Source organism: Notolabrus celidotus, chromosome 16 (assembly GCF_009762535.1).
Source record: "Notolabrus celidotus isolate fNotCel1 chromosome 16, fNotCel1.pri, whole genome shotgun sequence".
In the NCBI taxonomy this organism is placed as follows: Eukaryota; Metazoa; Chordata; class Actinopteri; order Labriformes; family Labridae; genus Notolabrus; species Notolabrus celidotus.
Window position 1 is genome coordinate 11,202,113 of NC_048287.1, and position 20,408 is coordinate 11,222,520.

At 40.5% G+C, this 20,408-nt stretch overlaps 2 long non-coding RNA genes across 2 annotated transcripts; both read left to right on the plus strand.

Annotated features, from left to right (window-relative positions):
- The first annotated feature begins 138 nt into the window (after positions 1 to 138).
- On the plus strand, positions 139 to 2,094 carry LOC117828212. The gene is made up of 3 exons (XR_004634359.1): positions 139 to 557; positions 1,690 to 1,761; positions 1,978 to 2,094. It is a non-coding gene; the product is annotated as an uncharacterized LOC117828212 (long non-coding RNA).
- A 14,392-nt stretch (positions 2,095 to 16,486) lies between these two features.
- LOC117828242 lies at positions 16,487 to 18,087 on the plus strand. Its single transcript, XR_004634367.1, has 2 exons — positions 16,487 to 16,534; positions 17,610 to 18,087. It is a non-coding gene; the product is annotated as an uncharacterized LOC117828242 (long non-coding RNA).
- Positions 18,088 to 20,408: the final 2,321 nt, after the last annotated feature.

The following is a 20,408-nucleotide window of genomic DNA, read 5'->3' on the forward strand; positions in this document are numbered from 1 at the left end:
TGAGAAGGCTCAGCACACCTCTTATTTGTTTAAGGATCTTGAGTGAGTTGCAGAGGATACAATCTTCTTTGACCTTTTTTTGGGGCAGATCAATGTTTGAGAATAAAAGTGCAGGTAGTGATGCATCCATGGGCGTCGCCACAATATAATTAGGGGGGGTCACGTCCCCCTCACCTTAAAAAAAAAGTTGTTTGGACCCCCCCACATTTGCCATCAAAAGTATTAGTGCATGACCGATCTACTTCAGCGTTCTTTCCCTTGCTTCACAATCAAATCCGTTCCATTTTTTCATTAGGGAGAATACCCATATCAATAGAAATCCACTCCGCGATTTCCTGGTTTCCTACACAGAGTCACTTCACAATCAAATCCGTTCCACTTTATCAGTAGGGGGGGATACCTATATCAATAGATATCCACTCCGCGTTTTCCTGGTTTCCTACACACAGCCGCACGCAACTACAAATGTCATAATGTCCGGCTTTTACTGAAGTTTTGTTTGACTGAGCTACAGACGGGAGATGGACATAAGGCGTTTTTTTTCGAAGAAAAGGAAAGTAAGTTAGAGTTGCCCAAGTTTTCCCTTCAGTGATCAATGATCAAACAGATAAGTCACGTTCTTCCATGGCCAAACACAGCCAGCATTTCTGATAAGAGTGTTAGCAGGCTACCACCCCGAGGCTGCAGGCTAGCTCATCGGTCTCATCAGGCACCTTGCGCGGGAGCAGTGTTGCAGCAACTTTGTCACTATATTTAGCGAGTATTCAGACTCCTCTAGCGACTCTATTTTTAAAAAGCGACTGTCGACTAATCTAGAGAATTTTTCTGGTGTTATTGGAGACTATAGGAGACTCTAATGTGAAAGCACGTATTGTTATGCTCCTCTCAGTGAGCAGCGGGTGCTGCCGTGAGCCCCTCCTCCCTGTCTCAAAGCACTCACAGGCAGCCCAGTCTTCATGCAGCAGTGCCTCTCAGCTGCAGTCCGAGCAGGAGATGTTCAAGCCTTCACGACATCCAGACTGCATGTTAACCGCTCTGTAAAGGCGCTGTAACAGTTTTTCTATTGTCTCTTTTTGGTTCATTAGAACAAAAAAAAAAAGAAAAACATATTAAACTTATTAATTATTAATGTTAACGTCTCTGTGATTTGTTGTAGGCTCTTAAATGGACCATAAGCTTCAAAACTAAACCAAAGTTAAGAAAACTAAACTTATAAAAAATAGAATTAAAAAAAACAACAAAAAATATAATTTGAGGTAGCTGCCAGAGTATCTCTCCTCAGTCATTTTTGCCGGTCCTAGGCCCAGATAAAGGATGAAGGTTGGAATTGTGACGTTATAAAAACAAGAAATCGACAGAAGGAAGTTCATTTTTAGTTCTAAACATATTTAGAGTCTTTTTCACTCACTTTTTTTCTCTGTTGTGACCTTATTCCTCTCTCTGACAGCGTCCATTAAAAAAAGACTGACAATTTCTGAACTATCAAACTGCTCAGTCATGTCTTAGGGAGGTGGCCCATTGCTAATGTATCTTACATAATTATTAGGCTGCTATACTACCTGTGTATTTGATATGCTGATAACAGGACTTAGCTACATCACAGAAATCTTCATATTAACAATCTACATTAAGCTTATTTCAATTATCAATATGAAAGAATGCTCAATGCATCTCCATGTCTCCTGATAGGTGGTTGAGATTGAGAGTGAGTCAGAGGCAAGGGCACTATGCAGGGGCAGTGGAGACAGCTCTGTTGCTGAGGTGAGTGCTGAAAGGTGTCAGGTAGTTAAGGAAAATGTCACATGACTTATTGGGAAGTTTAGTATTTTCAAAATCTTCTAAATCCCAGTGCATCAGTATATGTATAACAACTATTAAAAAGGCATAATCTAGCACACCTTAAGTTTACTGTGAAATTATGAAAATTAATAATGAAATGGAATGAATAGCCAATTTCATTCTTATTGTCATTTCTAGGAACAACAGTCATTAGATAGGGAAGAGGGAGAGGGAAATATTGAGAGCAAGAGAGAGAGAACGGCCCATTCTGATGGAGATGCAAGAGAGAGGGATGCTGAGAGAGACGAGGGTGAGAGGAGACAGTCTGAGAGAGACGAGGGTGAGAGGAGCTGGACTGAGAGAGACGAGGGGGAGAGGAGCTGGACTGAGAGAGACGAGGGTGTGAGGAGCTGGACTGAGAGAGACGAGAGTGTGAGGAGCTGGACTGAGAGAGACGAGGGTGAGAGGAGCTGGACTGAGAGAGACGAGGGTGAGAGGAGCTGGACTGAGAGAGACGAGGGTGAGAGGAGCTGGACTGAGAGAGACGAGGGTGAGAGGAGCTGGACTGAGAGAGACGAGGGTGAGAGGGGACAGTCTGAGAGAGATGAGGGTGAGAGGAGCTGGACTGAGAGAGACGAGGGTGAGAGGAGCCAGTCTGAGAGAGACAGGGGTGAGAGGAGCTGGACTGAGAGAGACGAGGGTGAGAGGAGCCAGTCTGAGAGAGACAGGGGTGAGAGGAGCTGGACTGAGAGAGACGAGGGTGAGAGGAGCCAGTCTGAGAGAGACAGGGGTGAGAGGAGCTGGACTGAGAGAGACGAGGGTGAGAGGAGACAGTCTGAGAGAGACAAGGGTGAGAGGAGCTGGACTGAGAGAGACAAGGGTGAGAGGAGCCAGTCTGAGAGAGACGAGGGTGAGGGGAGCTGGACTGAGAGAGACGAGGGTGAGAGGAGCCAGTCTGTGAGAGACAAGGGTGAGAGGAGCTGGACTGAGAGAGACAAGGGTGAGAGGAGCTGGACTGAGAGAGACAAGGGTGAGAGGAGCTGGACTGAGAGAGACGAGGGTGAGGGGAGGCAGTCTGAGAGGGACGACAGAGAGGATGTGTTCTACATGCCAAATCAACCTGACCCAAGAGTCATCCCCCCCCAGCATCTGCTGAATAAGACTCTTACCTTTCAGGAAAAATGGTTTAGGGACTTTCCTTGGGTTCACTATGTGCCAAATGCAGGGGGGGTGTTTTGTTTCTATTGTAAAGAAGCATTCAAAAGGCAGGTAAGCCCCCTTGCTAAATGTGCTGATCTCGCCTTTGTGGTTTCTGGTTTTAAAAACTGGAAAAAAGCCATTGAGAAATTTCGAGCACATGAAAACAGTCACGCACACAAAGTTGCTATCACAACACACACACACCTTCACAGAAGCATTGAAACGCAGTTATCATCAGTGAAGATGCAGCAGCAAAGAGAGGCCAGATCATGCTTGCTGAAAATAATACAATCAGTTCGTTTCCTTGCTCGTCAGGGTCTAGCATTACGTGGACATGAGAGTAACAGGGGAAACTTTGATCAGCTACTAAAGCTTAGAGCAGAGGACGATGATGTGCTGAAGCGTTGGCTCAGTAAGCCCAGTAACCATTACACAAGCCCAGAAGTACAGAATGAGATGTTAAATATTATGGGCAACTCCATTCTGCGAAAAATATCAAAGGAAATACATGAGGTGTCCACACTCATGTACTCCATCATAATTGATGGAGTTCAAGATTTGTCTGGGAGTGAACAAGAGGCCATATGCCTACGTTATGTGGATAGTGATTTGCTACCTCATGAGGACTTTGTAGGCCTCTATCAAGTCTCCTCAACAACAGGGAAAGAGTTGGCTCGGATGGCAACTGATGTCCTCCTTCGACTGAACCTGCCCTTATCCTGCCTACGTGGGCAGAGCTATGATGGGGCAGCAAATATGGCAGGTCAAGCAAAAGGTGTTCAGGCAGTCATAAAAGAAACACAGCCTCTTGCTCTCTACGTTCATTGTGGTCCTCATTGCCTTAATCTGGTGACTCAGACAGTCTGTAGCTCCAGCACTATTGTGTCTGATGCGTTAGATTTGGTCCACAAACTTGGCACTCTGTACCATCTATCTGGAAAATACAAGACAATCTTTAAGGAGGTTGCCCAGTCAGAAGCAGGGAGTTTCAAAACTCTGAGGCCCCTCTGCCCCACACGATGGCTCATGAGGGTGGTAGCCATCCAGGCAGTTGTAGATCAATATGAAAAGATTTTGGTCAGTCTTGAGGAAATGGCACCTGGTTCCTCCGACACTTGCAAAACTGCAAGAGGGCTTCTGGAGAGGTTTCAGAAGGGGCACATCTTGCTTAGCCTTGTTATGGCCCTTGAAGTTTTAAAAGAACTTGAGTGTCTCAACCGCTCCCTTCAGAGCAAGACAGTGAGTGTCTCAGGGATGCTGGCTGCGGTTGATTGTGTGAAAAGCACAATTCAAGCGAAGAGATCAGATGAAACATTTCATCGTGTATATACCCGTGCCTGTGCTATGATACAGGAGTTGGACATTGAGGTTATCCAGACTCCTCACATCCGGAAACCCCCAAAGCGTTTCACAGGAAATGCACCTGCATTTAGACCCACTTCCCCTGAGGAGTTCTACAGAATAGAATTCTTCAGAATGTTGGATGCAGTTGAGGTCCAGTTGACGAAGCGTTTTGACCAGAGCAGCTTCCGTACACTAAACGAACTTGAAAGGGTCTTAATCACTGGAAAGGTGGAGGATGTTGTCAGTTCTTACCCTGAACTAGACCGGCATTCATTGGAGGTACAGCTGGCAATGTTTAAACTTCAGTATCCCTGCAGCAAAGTCAGTGAGGTAGTAGATACCCTGAGAGCTATGCTGCCAGAGGTCCGTGGTTTATTCACACAAGTAGAAGTGTTGGTTAGGCTTCTTCTTGTTGTGCCATGCTCCTCAGCAGAAGCAGAACGAAGTTTCAGTGCCTTGAGAAGGCTTAAGACATGGCTTCGCTCTTCCATGACTCAACAGCGTTTGAACAATGTGGCTGTTTGCCACATCCACCAAGACAAACTTGATCAAGTTGACATACAGGAGATTTGCCAGTCTTTTGTGTCTGCAAATGACAAAAGAGGTCACACTTTTGGAGCCTTTGTATGATCTTAGCTAAATACTTGTATCTACTAATACACATCACATCACCATGAAGGGCTAAAAGCCTTCTTTTGTGTTTCCGATGTGATGCAGAATCAGCAACAAACTGTGAGCATGTTGTGCTGTGTTCTTTGACCAAATAAATCTGCACAACAACTGTCTATGAGGCACACTATCTTTTCATCGCTTTTACCACAACGCTTCCTGTATTGCTCCCTTTTTTTTCAACTTCCAATCCTCATCTTTAGCTCTAATTAAATAGAGAATAAAGTGCCCAAAAAGTAGTCAGTGTCACTCCTCTGTGTATCACACCAGAACATAATAGTAGTCATTAATTGCAGACCATGCTGGCTCCAAGGAAACACAATGAAAGAGGTAGATAATTTTCAATCTAAAAACATGATAAAATGCACCAGAATGCAGGAAATTGCATCTACTTCTTTCAAAATTGTCTGTGGTCGGACCCCCAGACCCCCCGCAAAAATATGTCCCCCCCACATTCCAAATGCTGCTGACGCCCCTGGATGCATCAATGAGGGATATGGCTTTAAAAGATTCAATCAATGGCCAGCGGGGAGAAGACAAGGGTGCCTGTCCCGTTCTAGTTGGGAAATCACTCCAAAAGATCCACGCTCTAGCGTTGCAAGCCCAGTAGTAATGATGGAAAACCGGAAGTCCCAGTCCCCCCTCATCAGTGACCTTTTGCAAATGAGCTTTGGAAATCCGAGGGGGTTTATTGGCCCAGATGAAGGGTATTATAATTGAGTCAATTGCTTTCAAGAATGAAGACCTAAGGAAAATTGGGACATTTTGAAAAATATAAATAAATTTGGGAAGCACAACCATCTTAATTATATTTATACGCCGGTGAGGGAAAGAGGGAGGAGCCCCCACTTTCCCGCCATAAATTTCAATTTGTCTATAAGGGCCATGTAGTTAAGTCTAAAAAGGCATTCAGGGTTTCTAGGAATGTTGCTTCCAAGACAAAATTATCTTTGGAAATTTTAAATGGTAGGTTGCTAAGGAGAACAGAGTCAAGGCCATCAGATAGGGGCATGAAGAGACTCTTCTCCCAGTTTATGGTGAATCTTGAGAGCTTGCCGAAACTGTCAATCAGGTCAAGGTACAGTGAAAACACTGGACAAGCTAACTCGCCACATATTGCTAATGGTTGCTTATATGATATCCCCTTGGTTTCACTCACCGAAAAAGCTGTGGAGATGACATCTCAATGGCCTGTGAGTACAATATACCAAAAAGCATGCATTTATTTGTCCGGAAGTTGTATTTAAAAAATCTCAATTAAGCACCAACAGCACAAAGAAGGACAAGAGGTTAATGATAGTGACTGAATTAGCTGAGCTAGCAGGCAGCTAGAAGCAGCAAAAATATGATATAAACAGCTGATTCCTATAAAACTGCCACTTAGTTCAGAAATTAGCAATAGAAACCACAATTGGTCTTTATACCAAGCTGTTCACATGCTAAGTTGACCCCCTTGAAAATGAGATGCTCCCTCTCAGGGTGCTGTCCTATGATAGACTCAAATTATTATCTGTTCAAATTATGCAATAAGGTAAAGGTAAACATACTTTATTAATCCCCATGGGGGAAATTTAATTTTTCACTCATATTCTTTTTTGATCATGCTACATACACACATAGTTTGATATACATGCAATGGACATGCACTTAGGAGAGATCTCAGAGTGTGGAGGCTGCCACTTGGGGGTCCGGTGCCTAGCCCAAGGGCACCTCAGCAGTGCCCAGGCAGATATACCGGCACCTATCCAGCCAACAGTCTACTTGCCAAACTGTGCCTTTGTCCACTCTGGGACTTCAACCGGCAACATTTGGATTCACAAGTCAAGTCCCTACGGACTGAGCTACTACTGCCGCCCCAATAGTGTTGGATATTACACTATTGGGTAAGCAGGAATTAGTCAAAACATTAGAGCTGCAAATTTTGATACTGCCACATTGGCTTCATTTCTCAGTTAAGGGTAGTGCCACTGAATGTAAGCATTTCAATGTCAGTGAAGGTAAGGATAAGGCATTAATTTACCTGGCGTTGCACTTTAAGGATTAGATAGTGGATGCACCACACAGTTCGCACAACAAAAAATGAAAACATTGAGCCATGTTTGTCTTCCTGTTTCATAATGGTTGGCACAGTTTTTAGAAAAAACAAGTCTCAGCACGTCTCAATGTTCGTGGAAAAAAAACTTTTGCTCAACCTGATGTCACAGAACGAGGTCACGGAGTCTACTGAGTACCTGGGTCATACAAGGTGCTAATTGGTGACTAAGCTGCATCTTCCTTCCGGTGTATTTGAAATGACAGACCTATAAACCCCATGCTCAAACAGCAACAGTCCAGTTACAGCTTAGCAACTGTAACCAGGCACAGCAAGCCAGTTAAGCTTTTAATTTCTTTGTGTGGGAGTTTGCCTGGGGCTCATAAGTGAAACTCTGCGTCTCAAGAGTTTGGCAGTTGGTGTCTTTTTTTAGCCTTTACAAATCCAAAAACACAAGGGCACAAGTGTAAGGAAAGGATTAAAGTGTATTTTCGTCTGCTCCAGTGTCAGCTGCTAACTTTAGTATAGCTTGAAAAGTTGATTTAAACTTGGAGGGTATAAAGTTTGACAAGAAACATGTATTTACTTCTACTTGATGTTTACGCCAACACAGTGCCACATAAATTCCTAAAATGAAAAATGACTTTAAAGCCACCATTACATTGTGTTGGTACATGATCTGTTATAAATCCATGCTGGTCCCAATGCCAAGTGTGAAACTATAGTGTCAGTAAAGGTTCATTTATAAGATGGTATGCAGCCTATGATGTGTTTTACTTTATGATTTATTTTTTAAAGAACACTAAAGTAGTCTTTGGGTCTCACCCACCCAAAAAAAAAAAAAACTCCTACTGACTGAGAACTCTGTAAATTAGAGACATCCATAGTCCCTGACTGCCAGTCCAAAGTGACATATGGCTATTTATGCGTTGTCAACTGACTTTGTAATAACTATGTTCATGACAAAAGGATCCTATTCCACTTTACATTACCACTGCCTCCGTGTCATCATAACATAACAGAATAATACAAAATATCACATTGGGCCCCACTAATTTGCTGCCGCAGATGTTCGGATATTATTATTATCATTTTTTTTACTTTATCTTTTAGTGTGTTACACCAGTGTGACTTACAACGAGGTAATCCCCTTGTACACAACAATTACAAAGTAGACCACCTAAACAAAACAACAACAAAGGCAGATTAAACAAACAGATTTAAGGTTTTGTACTGATAATTACACACAAATAAAAAAATCCGTAAACTTTTTCATCACACTTCACCCTAGATATTCTGATATTTCAGTGTTCTTATCAGTCAGTGATGGGTCCTCAGAACCATCCTAACTTCTCTCCCCTAAACAGCACCCTGTGTGGTGTCAAGCCTGGTTTATACTGCGTTGAAACAATGCTGTAGCCTATGCCATGGGTCTGCATAGCCCTGTTTCATCGCAGAAGCCTACATGCGCAGCCTGACGTGCACCTTCTCCAAAAATATAACTACACCTTGAAACGACACTGGCCGCAAGCCCTCTGATCGGTCTGCTGTGCAGTATGGTATTTCCTGCATTTATGACAATTCTGGGATTGGCGTACATCAACTGAACTTAACCTATCCTCAGGTTGAGTCGACTTCAGTAGGAAATCATTACATCTTTCTAGCTTTCATTGACAAATTCGAGACTCTATCGCAGGCTTTTTATTTTGAAATAGTTATCTTGAGTTTTTAATAGCTCATAGTTTAAGATCACAGCATTGGCTTTCATAAGCTAGGTACCGCTGGTAGTTAAAGGGCTGCTTGTGACAGTTAACGTCTCATGAGATAAAATCTGCTGCTATCACGGACATTACATTAGAAACCAGCTTTTTATTACTTCAATGTACAATAGAAAAATAACTTGTCAAAAAATACAAATTCTGAGGGTAAACTGGCAAAGTTAGCAGGTTATATTTTACAATATGTGCCTAAATTAGCTTCTGCAAAAGCCATCGTACTTTAATGTGTTTGGACAACTTACAGAAAGTTCTGTGCTGCCATTTAAACACACATACTCTATTGTCTTTTCTGCCACTTTGAGTAGGTCAGGATTTGCTATTCTAGAGAGCACACATTCCTTTTTGTATGTGGGTCTGGAAGTGATGGTGGTGTTTGAGGGAGCAGTGAGCTGCATGTAAAACTCCATTGTTTTTTTGTCTGCTAGAGCAGGAAATTTGGCTTTTTGTGATTAAGCAGCTAATAGTCTGATGCCTTTTGTCTGTTAATAATTGGAGGACTATCAATTTGATGTTCGCAACATAATTGCTGACCCTGTTAATAGGGTTTGTTCAAACTTAAATTGTTTTTGTGATGAATATTTCAGATCTATGAAAACTTGCATAAAAAACATTTTTTCCATTGAAAAACAACGATTATGTAACCTCTTGTTTATAAAAACAATCATTTTCAGAATAATCATTTCTTTTGAGATAGTGTGATGCCTTCAGCTTCTGCCTGCATGCATGACACTGCAACTTGAGATGATGCCAAGTAATGGGAACATGAATTGTGGGTAGAACGTGCAGATAGTTGCCATTCCTTGGAAGGATTTCTGAAGGACAGAAGAAATGAAAGTAAACTAATGCAACTTTGGATTTCACAGAAACCAGTATGACCCACTCTTGTCAAAACAAAGCTAATCAATCTACATCACAAGAAAGTATTTAGATAATTTAAGTCAAATGTAATTCTGTATTGTGTTCTATTCTTGAAGGCTACTATTTAAGTGTTGCAGTGGCTGACTAAAGTGTTGGGGGCACCAGAGACTGATTCTCAGGCCCCATGCAGAGTGTGCACAGCTGGACCACGGTGTCCAATAAGCTAGACCCCAGGACTGTCTCCAAGCATGTGCAAGTAGCATCTTGGGCATTTCTGTTTCCCTGTCTGAGATACCAGGAAATACTTGCATTTTCTGCAAATTATTTATTTTTTTTATTTTTTGTAGCATTCTTTTGATTGGTTTTGCTTTTTACATTCTAAAGGCTGAATCAAAACCAGTGGCCACCTCTCAAACTCCCACACCCATCAATTGTGGAAAGGATTTCTCTATTAAACCCCACATTTGTGGTGAAAGATCAATAAGCACATTCTCAGCTTTGTACAGAACTACTTTTATAAATGAGACCCCTGCTGTGGCTGCAAGAGTCTACTTGTCAGCAGGCAGTCAAGTCTTTCCTAAATCTCCCTCTACCCTGACTCTCACCCCGTTTGTTCAGTGTGTCTTTACGTTCATGTTCTTATACAAAAGATAAAAAATGAAAAGATAAATAGATTAAAAAAAAAAAAAATCATATTACAACTCAGTGTGTCTGCCTCTTTGTTTGGCTGGAGACAGTTTGTGATAAAATCATTGAGAAAAGACGGCAGAATTTGCCTGACAGTTATCCCAGTCACAGTATCAAAGTGATACAGTTATAATTGGCTATCCATTAAATGCAAGCATGAACCGCTGAGCTTGTTGGTTACTTAATTTTTTTCTGACTTGGTAAATTCTATATAATATCACAAAAACAATAGATAAAAAAAACAGGACTGGCAAAGAGTGCCAGGACTTCCTTAGCTGTCATTGAGATAAACATTAGGAGCTTCTGGGGGTGTCTTACTCTCTTTTTGGCTTTCATGTCTAATGTAATGTGCTCCTCAATATGACATGTTGGTTGTCTCTTTTTCAGGTGGTAACAGATGTTTAGAAACAAAAACAACACATATGCTTATTGTTGAATTTGAGAAACTTGCAGACTGATTCAGCAGAATCATCACGACGCCTTTAGTGTGGCTTTTAATAAAAAGCTTGTGTTTATTGGGTTTTGAAGAGGATCTACTGACGTACATATTCGGCTTTGGTGATGTCTGATCAGAATGCTTTCCAAAAGCAAACACAGAAATTCCTAAAAATAGCCATCCGCAGAGATTTGAATTAAAACAGAGCTTGTTAGAGAATACTGGTTCCTACCTGTTATCATTTCAGCTGCAAATTAGATGAGCTTTCACAGGTTTTCTCAAATGCACCTTCATGTTAGTGCCAGTATGTTTCCAGCAGAAAATTCATTCCTGAATTTCCCACACAAGAGGCATAATTCACACTGAGCTAAAAGAGGAAGACAGGTAGAGGGAAATATCAGCTATGCTGTAAAAGCCTAGTGACTAACTGGAAAGCTCAAGGACTTAAACACCAGGAGGATAAGGGAATTCACAGAAAAACACTCAGCATATGTGGAAGTAATTAGTACTGGCATAAGAGTTCAAATTGACATTCATGTATACCCCATTACCACCACTTACCTCCCCCTCCCTTGGTGATTAATACTGTGTTTGTACCTTATCTAAAAAGCTCTACATCATGGAAGGTTTGAAAATGGCATTTCCAGTGTGTCTCCTGGAAGACATAAGTGTCTCACACAGATGTTAAACAAAAATGAATGAAAGGAGAGACAGAGAAGCATACAAACCCCTAAAAGATATTCATCTATACTCTAGTGGCCAATAGTGTGTGAATCAAATATATAACATATCCCACCTGGAAGTATGTGGAGAGGGGAGTTGTTACCTCAACTGTAGACCATTCTGTATGAGCCCACCAAGTCCAGTTGTCTTCTCAGATCAAGCTTTGAATTACCATTACCCAGTTGACTGAGAACCATTGCGGATATCTTGTTCTGCTTGTTTTATTGTCATTTGATACTCTTTATTGCAGTGACCAAGGTTCCAAAAAGTGTAAGTTACTGATTTGTCAGAAGGGACTGGATCATGGTTTTGAATTGATATGGGGTTGCCAAAAACTACATGTTTCATTGGTACAAATATCTATCTTCATGAGTAGGGATGTGTGCATTTAGTTAAATAAACAATTAACCATTGTCGCTGGCACCAGTGTTACTAGTTTGTTACAAGAGTCATCAATATTTTTAATAATTGTAGGCCCAGAATGCCTCTGGATGTAGATCATATGTTGTATCTAAAGGTGCATTTTGACCAAGAGTTCCGGGGTCTTTCAGCCCCTAAGACTACTTTACCCTGAACTAAAAGGTTCTGTGCCCCCTATTGTTGTCTGTGTTTCAACCGCGGGGCCAAAGCCCTGGGTAAATTGTGCATATCAGGCCAGTGACGTATGGAAAAAAAGTAAATGCACAAGACCAGTAGAGGGCAGTAGGACAAAGATGAATGCAATTCATCACAGATGACACCACAGATGCAGACGGGCAGGCAGATATCATTATGAGCAACACAACAGTTAGCCTGTTAGCATGGAAGAGACTCAGCTGGCGCTGTTTTAGATGGTGCTATATTTCATCACAGGTAGATTCACTGAATCAACATGTGAGAGGAGATAAGCACAAGTAGCAAAGACGTTTCAACACAGCTTTAAAATCCTTTTTAACTCAAAAAGCCGTGGCAGAGATCGCCAGTGTTTTGGTTTAAACCGCGACCCTGTTAACTGCCGACTTATAGCCGGATGCATCCCTCATAAACGTCTTTAGACGATCATTAAATACTTAGCGGATGAGGATATTGAATCTTTGAACTCCATCTGTGTTTCAACAACTGTGTAAACTCCACAAACACTGCTACTTTCAGCTGAAGGTCTCCAGTTTACAGTGTCACTTTTAAAACCGTAACACCGGGAGAGACGCATTCGCAGTGGGCTGAGAGAAGACTACTGTTACAAGCTGCTAAATCAAGTGAATCACAGCTTCTTCTTTTAAAAGGTACACATACACATACAATAAAGATAGAAGTCAGTCGAAATGCACCTAGTTCCGGGGTAAAGTTCCTCTGGTTCGAAAAACGTCGTAAAACGGAAGTGTAGCCACCCTCCACCAACCAGACCTGTAACTCCTGTGAATGGTGACTGCCATAATCTTATAATGTGCTACTATCCAAATGTAAACAAGCACAGATGATAGATGGCTTCTTGTTGCACAGGGCAGTGTGGTGAAATATATTTAACTATAAAATGGAGATGAGGTTGTATGAAGGCTGTGTCTAGTTAACTTGACTGGAGCAATGAATAAAAAGCACAGACATGTGGACATTGACCTGCCCGGAGGACCAATGGCTGGTGATGCTAGCTCTGCTAACCTTAGCCACCCTCAGTAAACCAATTTAACTTGTGTACTCGCAGACACTGTGATCTGTGGTAAGCCATGTTGAATAAATCACGCTAAATTTAACTGTTAGTTAGTCAGAATTTAAATTTTCATTTGAATGATTGTGTAATGAGGTGTAGTGGATCGTCCCTTCCCATGAATAACCCTTCAAAGTTATAAACCTGCTGTTAGATTAATAAAAACAGGAAAAAAACAGATTCATCCTCTTGACACCATGTAGATATCTAACAAATGTGGTGCAAATCCTTCAAGTAGTTTGAACTGTTTGGATAAAAACCATAGGGTCAATGTTACAACATTATTCATGCATAGGTTTTTATCATCAGGGGTCATCCTTGGGGGAACATGCTTATGTTTGAAATCATCCACATTTGCTGACAGTTGCTGGGATATTTCAGTCTAGGACAAAGTGATGGACTTGCCAACCAGCAGACTGACATTTCAAGCCCAAGAGCTTTGGAAAATAAACCTACACAATAACACAAAACATGCTGTCAGACAATAAAAATAAGCTTTGAACTAACTGATGCTCTATGCAAGTTTGGCCTGAAGGATTTTAAAAATGAAAATAAAAGGTTATATCTGTCCTTTCACTTCTTTTGAGTGGCATATTTAACAAAACAACCGATTGAAAAACAGAGAATTGAACAATGTTTTGGCTGAATTCACTTTCACTTTCGCCTGAAACAAAATGTTATTCTGTTTGCTTGTATGCAGCATATTTTATGGTCACTAGCCAGATTGTTTTTTCTTTTTTTTCAAAACTGTCCTCTAGATAGATACAATTTGAATAAGTGAGGGCTTTTGTTTTTAATATCTATATGACTCCTTTGTGGGTATTATCTCTAAGGATTTTTTAAAATGGTTTTACTTCGCTTTTGGACAGCCTACTCATCGGACATTGTAGCTAAAGCCAAGTTTGTATCTCAGTAGACCACTGTTCAGCATCTAAAATATCCTCAGCTATTATTTCACAGCCAAACTCTCTGAAAAAAAGAAAAAAAAACTGTAACAAGTTAATAAAAATGACTTCACTCATACTGACACAGGGAGAGCTTTGCTATGCCGAAAGCAACAGTTGCACACAAACACAAGGCATGCACTGTAATGTCGTCTAATTACCATGGCATTTGGTAAGACATATTCCATGGAGTTAGTTGTTTACAGCATCGTTGACTGTCGTACTAATGGTGTGTGTAATTGAGACCATGTCTTGAATGTCAGAGTGAATGCTAAAGGGTCAAGAAGTTGCTTTCAAGTAATGAAGGTGCTTCTAATTGAGATTCATAAGACAATTTGTCCCTTCTTTGTTCTCCTCCCAGCCCACATTTGAAGTGATAGTACATCTGTGATCCACATTCAGCATTAGTTGCAGAAAACAAAAATGAAAGAAAACACTGTGAATGAATCATCACAGCATATTTGGAGGACTATTAAACATGTCAAAGGTTTGAGTCATGAGAATGACCTTTCTGCTGTTTCTAAGAGATGGATTTGGCCTGGGAAAAAAATGAGAATATTTGAAGCGTCTATGAATCTTGCATGGACTTAGAAAGCTAGATTTTTCTCCTCATGTGGACATGCATTCTGTAGACAAAAATGTGCAACAGATCTTGAACAGCGACACATTTTTGACAATTTCAGCTTCAAATAACACTGGAAAACTGCAGATGCAATCTGACATTATGAAAAATCTTGAAGCTTTAATTTGAGTGAACTATGGCCATACAGGAATCAGAAGAAATAAACTGAAGAAGACATTTTACTTCCTTTTAAAAACTTTGCAGTGACTTTTAAAACTTTGCTGCTATTGAACACTGCCACTCTCTTTATATCTCTTGTCAGCCTCTCTAGTTTCCATTCTTTTTTAATGACTTTTCAGCTGTGATTCGGCTCCAAATGACTCAGCAAGAGGCCATTAATGCAAATAAGAAGCACTGATACAACTTTCAACCCAGTTTGAAAGCAACAAGCTACATAACTTAATAATGGATAAGTGTCGTGTACAGGCTTATTCCCAGTAATGAACATGTACAGGCACCTGTCATAAATGCCCTAAAGTTTGACAATTGCTTTGTTTACGCAGACAACTAATTATTGGAATAATAGTGTGATCAGAATATAAACGCTTCATGTAAATCGAAAGAGACTGATCGCATCCAGCCTGTTTGAAAAGACATTTCCTTTGGATTGAAAGGAGTGTTGTTGACTGTTTGTTATTCAGATCAACATCCATGTAAACCCTTGATCAAATAGTCTTCTGGGGTAAAATTATTGTCAGTGGGCATGTCTGCTTCACATGACATGATGTGGAGGTCCTCCTGCGGTCTCCTGGAATGAAACCACAGCATGCAACCAATTTGCTTAGATCATCGCTCACTTGTTGTCTTTTCATCCAAACAGCTTCCCACAAGGGCCTCCAACTCAACAGTACACCACCGCTTTCTGAAAATGGATGATTATGACATAATAAGGGAGAGACAGTAGGGAGAAAGAAAGTGGCACCCCAGGCTTGGTTTGCATCACTAGCATGCTTGCAATACACAAAGAAGAAGGGCAATTTTTAAACCCCGTCAGTTTCTTTCAGTGGGCACACATCATCCCACTGTTTATGGATTGCAGGAGAAGTATGTACTGCTGAGCTTGCAGCTTCATTAGGGAGAACAGTAGAATCTAAAAGTACTGTTTGCAGTACACAGAACATAGAGAAAAGAAATCAGATACAGGCATCCAAATGTACATGAAGCAATAGAGATGGAGAAATGAATCTTTGAACAGTGAAGGGTCAAGTGAAGGCGTGCAGCAGCAGTAGCGTTCATTTACCACACATGCTTCTGATATTCCCAGCAGATTAGACCAGGGCGAAAACTTTGACCAAATGGTTTTATTCTGGCACAATGCTTGATGCATATCTTATTGGAATGATTTCACAGGTTGAAGAAATATGGCACATGTAAAGATAGCTACTGTCAAGGCAGCCAACAAACGTCATTAGCAAAATGTGCAACATGTCATACGTTGTTTTTGTTTTTTGTTGTATATTCATTATTACATTTCTGCTTATTTTTTAAGTCCTCCTTGTGTCTCTTGGTGCCTTGTCTTGTGTTGTTATTCCTTGCATGATTCTATTGTATTGTGTTTACTGTTTTATTTTGTAGGTTTTGATCCCTGTGTGTCTGGTTTAGTTCTACTTCCTGCCCTCCATGTTAATTGCACTCATTAGATTCAACTGTGTCCACACCTGTTGCTCGTTATCCTGTGTGTATTTAGTGCCTCTGTTTCCCCTCTCCTATGTTAGTTTGTTGTGTTGTTGTTCCTTGTGGCGTGCTCTATGGTTATTGTGTTTTAGGATATTTTAAAGAGAGTAAGTTTTTGTTTTTCTCTTCTGAAAAAGATAAAATATATCATTTTTTGAATCTGCATTTTGGGTCCTTCACCTTTTGTTTGCCTTACCAAACATGACACATTATATGAGCAAATGACTTATAGAGCTGTAAGATTTGATATCATACCTGGACAATGTAATTTGCACCATCAATTATGGTATGAGTAAGAAACCCTAAATTCAGAATTTTATTTGCAGGATGATTATGTACTGAAAAAAAATATATAATATGACTAATCATGACTTTTCTAAGTCTGGGGTGCCCAAATGAAAATACTTTTTTTTTATTAATCGCCATTTATGAAACCACACAGCTGACAGTCAAAACCCCACTGGTACCAACCAAAGGTTAATCTGACCTCATTAAAGGGCAGTCCCTTGAAATGCATCATCTATGTCTATGGGGTCCTAAAATGGTGCACAGAATTTTAAGCAGCAAAATGGAGTCAATGGGTATCCAAATCTCTCCTTCAAAATAGACAGAGACAGAGATCCTGTCTCTGTTACACTGTATGGTGACAGACTGTTTAAAAATAAGTGTCAGGGTCCCCGTGTTGTCACCCAATGGTTTGCAAACCCAATTTTGAAACCTTGAGTTTGGCGTTTTGGCTGTTGCCTTCTTGATTTTCTGGACCCAAAGTTAGTGTTTTCATATTACAGTGTGAATTCACATTGCAGCACCTCTATTCTTACTGGCAGACCACTCCTGTATACTACCTATCAATAAGAGGTATCCAATGAATCTTCATTTGTTTTACTGTAAATGGGACCATTAATTATGTGATTACTTTTTAGTGAGGTGTTATTTTCTCACATGGTTGGAAGCATTAAAACTTTCTTTGGAACCAGTGTTGTCACCCCTTGGTGGATGCTAGAAATAATGCAGGTTTGGGGTATAGCTGCATTAGCTTTCCACCAATTCTGAAATTATCAGTTGGTTGTTCCCCTGAAGAATAAAAAAACAAAACATTATTGACTTCTGAAGTTTATTGTAAACTGTACAAGTTGTATCTGAAACTTTTATTTCAAACACACGATGTGTTTTTCCATTTAGATCTCCCTCTTGACTCTAAAACGGGAAACTCCTCTGCCTCTTTGGACCAGCCTCTTCTTAAAAAAGACGGATATGAGTGAAGACAGGACTTTTGGACCTACAGATTTTTCCAAAATGCAGCTACCATGGCTGTGTTTGAGCAAAGGTATCTTACCCCAACTGAGCCCCAACCCATTACCCAATTTTGGTTATTTTGGGCTCCAGTAACAAGCATAAATTGCCTCTAATGGAAACCTCCAATGCTCAATTTTACCTCAAAATCATTGATTATGTTCAAAGATTCAAACATGAACTTTTATCTGGGAGGGAATCTGGGAATTGAGTGATGTTGGTGTGTGCTACTGTGCAACAAATATCTTGCACCTAAATCAAGATAATAAAGTCAGGTTGACCAAATATATTTTGAGTCAATGTGACATGTCCAGAATCTAAAATAAATGCTTGTAGCACCAATGACCGACACAAGCAGTGTTCTCAACCTTGATGACAAGTGTCTTGATTTATTCCTGAGAGCACTCCTTAAGGACTGCTCTGCTTTTTCAGACCTGTTTTAGAGGGCTGTACTCCACTAGGGAAACAAGCTAACCTTGTCTAATTATACAGATAATATCATGAATAATTTTGTTTATGAAACATGTATGTGCTCACGTCTCTGCATTAATCAAGAGTTACTTCTTGTCAAGTACCCCAGCACTTCAGTAGACTGAGGCATGTATTAAGGCTGGACTGAATTCTTCATGGCAGCAGCTCAAGTGAGCCATTCTAATGCTAAAACAAGAAAATGAAATCTTTAAATGGAATACATTTATTCTAATTCAGTCAATCAACCTCCCGCAGTCCCTTCTTAATTTCAGAAGTGATCTGGTTATATTATCTTGTTTATTTGTTATTAATCACTGAGGACCAGCAGCACACAGCAGTTGGCTGAACCTGCATGGCGAGTGGAGTACTGCCTAAATTAGGTGTATGTGTTTAAAGATACTCAGTTTTTTACTTTTTTACAATCATGATGGTGATACAGCTTGTGTTCTATTCTATGTAACCTGGTTGTCTCAGTCTCCATCATTTCTGATGGCTTTCTGAGACATGGCATCAACAATTGCTGCTATTCAGTCAACTATAGATGACTCTTAAGTGGTACTCTGTTCTCCTCCTGGGGCGATACATCTTTTTTTGTGTTTTTCAAGCCTGAGTTTTGTGTCACCTTCATGTCAGTCCATTTCTTCTTCACCTGTGCCATGCTTTTTGAAGCCTTTTTCTCTTAGACAGCTCACTTTTGAAAGTGTCAGACCACGGTTTTGAGGTAGAATACCCTGCTTTGTCTTGTATAAAAGCCTGTTAGGATTGTGTTTCATCTTATTCAATTACTTTTGTTAGTTAGCTTATGGGTGTAGTTTGGATGTATGACTTTGTGAAGTCCCACCATACTAATTAAAAAAACAAACAAACGTTAAAATCAAATCAGCATTTAGTGTCCCATATGGGTCAAACCAATAAGACTGGATCCTACATTACCCATAATGCTAGTCAAGAACATCTTTTATAGGATGTTCCTTTCTATTTTCTTGTAAAAACAAAAACTGTATTATAAGATGGATGATGTGTGTCCACTTCCTCCCATTGTAGAAAATTGAAACCAAATATCCAGGAAAATGGGGATTGACATTTTGCGCCAGTGGTGTCATTTAGAGAAGTGCAGTATGGATCAGCTGGTAGAGTGGTAATAGTGCCTATTTCACCAACAAAAAACACATGTAACATACTAAGAACTCGTTAGAGATCGCTCTCGTCACAGAGTAACAGAGTCTTGTGTGAGTTGAGAGCAGACACTCATAGTTATGTAAAATTCAATGACTCTCGTGTATGCGCTTTGTGAAATGTTCTTTTGCTGTCCCTCCTATGTGCTGCTAATCTGGTGTGAACAGCACAACAGGAGCCATATTTGTGAACAGAACAGTCAATCCTGTTCTTTTAATTCCATCAAATGCATAATTAAAACCAACACTCAGATATTAGCCAGCATGATGAGATCTGGCTGCAATGACAGAATGCATGTATCAAAAGAAAATTGATTTGATGTGACGTAAGTCCCTGTCGGTCGTATCACTGAGCAAGACCCTGAGCTTTTTCATCAGCTGTGCCCTCACAACCTCTGCAGTAAAGCTCTATTCTATCCACGGCAGCTCCTAAACCCCTGCCGCCCACCCATCCCTATCCAAGTCCTTCACAATTCTCATTCCATACCAAGATATACTGTGAATTCCAACAGTCTAAAATGCACATATATAAGCTCCTTTTATTTCATACTTTGCCTTCTCAAAGCCGACCATTTTTTCACTCGTCTAGCACAGGGTTTTTCAAAGTGGGGAACGCAGAAATTTAGAGGTAACAGAGAGAAACTGGTACAAATCAAACTTCACTCACTTTTCACCAGTGTTTGGCAAGTTACTGACATTATACTCATTAGGTAGCTTTTAATTAAAGTTACTAAATACTACTATCAAAATGTAACTGGTATTTCCAAGACAGACAGCTCACACCTGTGTGGTCATTAACTGCACATAATATTAATTCTCCCAGTTTACAACTGTGCTGATATAAGCAAAGCAAGAGAGCAAAATGTTAAAAAGAAATATGTTCACTGTCTTTGCTTTTCACCATTGTTTGTAAAGAATTTAATAGCTGCCATTTCATGCTTTAGGATGGCTCTGACCTCTGTTTCATCATAGCAACAAAGTCCACTCATTGGGAGGAAAGCAACTCACGCTTAAAGACTTCCGTGTTGGGTGAGTGACCTGC